Genomic DNA, 4,687 nt, shown 5'->3' on the forward strand with positions numbered 1-4,687 from the left:
ATTAATATGTTTTAGATTATACTCAAGGGTTTTAATTTCTTTATAACACTTTATACAAATTTTTTAAACTCTTATTTTTTGAGTAATTAATTCCAGAGCCATTTTTGCACTCTATTTTTTAAAATATTTTATTTATTTATTCATGAAAGACACACACACACACACACACAGACAGAGAGAGAGAGAGGCAGAGACACAGGCAGAGGGAGAAGCAGGCTCAATGCAGGGAGCCTGACGTGGGACTTGATCCCACGTCTCCAGGATCAGGCCCTGGACTGAAGGCGGCACTAAACCGCTGAGCCACCCGGGGTGCCCATTGCACTCTATTTTTAATATTAAAGCTTACATTCAAACTCACATTCCTGATGCTATTTTATTGGTCTAATAAAATATCAGCAGTTTTTTTTTTGTTTGTTTGTTTTGTTTTTTGTCTGATCACATTCAATTGTCAATTTGGGGGAGATTTTCCACCAGACCTATTTCTGGGAATGTGTAGGAACTACAGAGATAGAAACTTCCCCCACCTGAACCTATCTTGTCACCTTTTCCCTGCCTTGTTTAGGATAAGATTAACCTATATTTTCATTTGTTCATGGTCAACACCTCCCTACTCCCAGCTGCCCATAACCAGCAGACACTAGAAAGCAAGCCAGAGGACTAAAGGCTTTTATCTCTTAGCAGCTGGAATATCCAAGTTCCACTGTGAGGGCTAAGAGACCCAGGATTTTTAATCCTTTTTACATCTCCAGGACCACATTTTTTTTTTCTATGTTCCAATTGATTTCCTTGGATTTATCCAGCAAACTTTCCCATATTTGTAGGCTGACACTTGTATTATGACGTGACTTATTTTCATGACTGACATTTTCTACCCTTTTGCTTCCAGTAACTTGACCTGATATTCCCTGATACCTTTATACAAATCAAATCAAGTTAAAGCAAAACTAAAGAAAATCTTGAAGAACATTAAACAAAGCAAGCAGAATTCAGAGCAAAAAGAATTCAGAAGTCTGTGTGGAATTAGAATGCTAGTCTCATGATGGCATGTAAATGTTTGTAGATTATGTGTATGAGGCCAAGCATTTTTGTTTATTAATGAATTACCTCTTTTAACAAGACCGATAGTCTCACAAGGTCACTGGTCAATATTTAACAATTAAGGCAACAAAGCATCATTCCGTTCTTTGGGCCAGGACCACAGGTCATATCTGAAGGTGGCTTGAGGTATAACACATAGAACTCTACATGTCACATAATCCCAAAATAATTCCATAAATTTTAGGTGAGATGTAGTTGAATAAACCATATATCACTAACTGGCTCTAGTCTTGAAGACCTACACACGAGCATAGCACATTCCTAGATTTTGATTTGTAACTCAAGAGGATAGGAACTCCAGAAGAGTTCAATATAGATACCCATTAATTATCATGCTTTTAATTAGGCAAGAAATTTTTCATTTTAAAGTTGTCATTAAGCAATCATTTTTACTGTATATCTTTCCAAATACTACGGTACTTAGTGTCATGGTTAGTATTGCCTTGAAAGATATATAGTTGCCAGTACAAAGTCTTCTAAGAATCATAGACTCTATATTTTTTGAAAATCAGGGTAAAAATCTGGGTCCACTACATAAAATATGGGTATTTAAATTTATTTTCAAAAACTTATTTTATTTATTATATATTTTGTGCTTATCTAATACTAATTATGTCTACTGAAGGTTTTGTAGGTAACACGTCAGAAAAATTTGAAGATATGCATATCTGTGTGTATGTATACACACACACACACATATTTTTTTGAGAGAGCAAGCATGATTGTGAATGAGAGAGGGAGGAGTAGAGAGAGAGGGAGAGAAAGAATCTTAAGTAGGCTCCACACCCAGCACGGAGTTCAAGCAGGGCTCAATGTCATGAGCCTGAGATCATGACCTGAGCCAAGTCGAAATCAAGAGTCCATTGTCTAACCAACTGAGGTGCCCCGACGATATTGCTTATATTAACCAATCTATATTTCTTCAATTTTTGGTAAAATATTTATATTTTATCTTCATATACATTTAGCTTTTTGATATTTAGCTTTAGCTTGCCAGCTTCACTCACAATGTGCATCACTTACGTATATTGGACTGATATTCCATGACTGCCCACATTTTGTGACTTTTTAAAAATGCTATTTGCATTTTACAACAGATGTCATTCAATTAAGGTTTTCAATGCTGAGAAAACTAAAACAAGTTATTAAGCCTTATAGGCCTTTATTTCCTCCTCTGAAAAATTATCAGGAAAATATTTATCTTCCTTATTTTTAAGTAAATTCAAAATGATATACTATATATAAATGAATTTATTTTTGTATCTGAAAATTGTTGAGCCTTAAATATTACATCCTTTTTTTTAAAAAAATTACCATCTTTAAAAAAATAATTATCATCCTTTCCTTTTTGATATTTAATAATTCATTATCATCCCTACATGTGTTTCTAGTATTTCTAGGATTATGTCTTTGATCAGAACTTTATTATGTAAAATTAATCAAACAATGATTTTATGTTACTCCAGATATTTTTCATATGCTTTTGATCTATACTACTTAGAAGCAGAATCTGGATTATGTACCAACAAGTTGGCCAACAATACCCAGGGAGAAATTCACCCACCTCTATAATATAATACATTTATAACACAAATAATATACTTTAGAGTAAAACTCATTTCAGGCATTACTAATTTTTTTTGGCTTTGCTTTCTACATGACCAAGGCAGTAATGGAGAAGATAATTTGAATGAGAGAAAAAATGGATGGTCAACATTCTTAAATTTATAAATAAATAAATAAATAAATAAATCATATTTATTTATGTCTAATTATCCTTACATGAATTCATATGTTAATAATTTTATTTTGTTCTGAATTTAAGAATGTACATACATATAGTATATGAAATATTTGCCATAGTCCATAGACTAGTTACATAACTGGCATAATCTTATATATTTAATATTTTATATGGAAATAAAAGGTTTATAATTTGAAAATGTCATTTTTAAAGGTTCACTTGATGGGATACCTGTTGGCTCAGTGGTTTGGCACCCGCCTTTGGTCGGGGGCATAATTCTGCAGTCCCGGGATTGGGTCCCACATTGGGTTCCCTGCATGGAGCCCGCTCCTCCCTCTCTCTCTCTCTGTGTGTGTCTCTCATGAATAAATAAATAAAATCTTTTTTTTTAAAGGTCCACTTGAAAAAGAAGACTACCTATTTAAAAATATGATTTAAACAAGAGGTTTCCAGAAAGCCCAACAGAATCTTGTTTTTGGTGAAATTGTTTTGAAACACCCTTAGTAGTATGAAAGTTTTGCAGGCTTATGATAGAACATGATTGCTTAGACTGCTCTCTAGCAAGCACAAGATACGTTCCCAAAATGTATTGAGTATACTGTCAGTTAGTAAGATTTGTAGAGAGGGCATGCTCACACAAATGGTTCTGTTCAGGTAAATGATCATTATATCCAGTGTCCATATCATATATATTTACACAAGTTATACACAGTGTCAGGTGAACCCACTTAAATAGTGGCATGGCAATTTTGTGGTTGCTCCTACATATACATTCTTTCACCTTGACTATTGACTCTGAATGAGAACCCTTATACTTCATTTCTTTATACCAATTTATTTGTTATAAAGATCAGTGGCTATAAACTAATGCCTCCATATGGGAACTAAAAATAATAATAGAATAATGAGGGAAGCTATAATACTGACACTTAAAATAGGCAAATCCATGGACAACTACAACAAGCACAGACTCATTATATATTTCTCTTCTAATTAATTAAGATGAATAATAGTATAGTGAAAATATAAATATTTTAGAAATGCTCCCTCTTTGTTTTGTAAATATAAAAATCGACATTAAGATTTAAAAATGGATGAAGGAGAAGAAAACACTCCTCAAATATAACTATCCTAACATTTGAAAAACTATTTTTCTATATTCTTTCTTACATTAGGTTTTATATTAAGTGCTTTTATACTTTCTTATGTACATTTATATTATGTCAGGAGCCTCTGTTCATGTAACTGCCTTCATCCTGATGGTGCATAATATCCCATCAGAGAAGAAGCAGATAAAGTATTTATTGTTGCAGACTTAGTATTTTTTCCTCTTGTCCTAATATTTATCAATCACTAAAAAGAGTGCCAGGAACCACACTAAGTGTGTCTATGTTTTAACCTATGTAAGAATTATTTTGAATAATTCCTCATATTTAAAAATATTATGGTGGTACCCAGCTGTCTCAGTCGGTAGAGCATGGACGGGACTCTTGATCTTGAGGTTGTAAGTTTGAACCCCCCTGTTGGGTTTAGAGTTTACTGGAAAAAAAATGCTACAGTGATAACATTTTGGTCGTATTATTTTATATTTTCTCTATTACATATTAAGATTGATATACCATGCTAAAAGTTATAAATGTGCCTTAGCTCTGATCATAAACTGTGCATATAACAAAACACTTATATCAAGTTCAACATGCCAAACAAATTGTACCAAGTTATAATATTACTTGTGTTACATGAAAATACTCCTTTCAGCATTTCTGCCTTTAATTCAAATGGTCAGCAAGTTCAAAAGTGAGGTTACATAAGTATATGGACAATTCAGGTCATATTTTCAATTAA

This window comes from Nyctereutes procyonoides, unplaced genomic scaffold (genome assembly GCF_905146905.1).
Source record: "Nyctereutes procyonoides isolate TBG_1078 unplaced genomic scaffold, NYPRO_anot_genome, whole genome shotgun sequence".
NCBI lineage: Eukaryota > Metazoa > Chordata > Mammalia > Carnivora > Canidae > Nyctereutes > Nyctereutes procyonoides.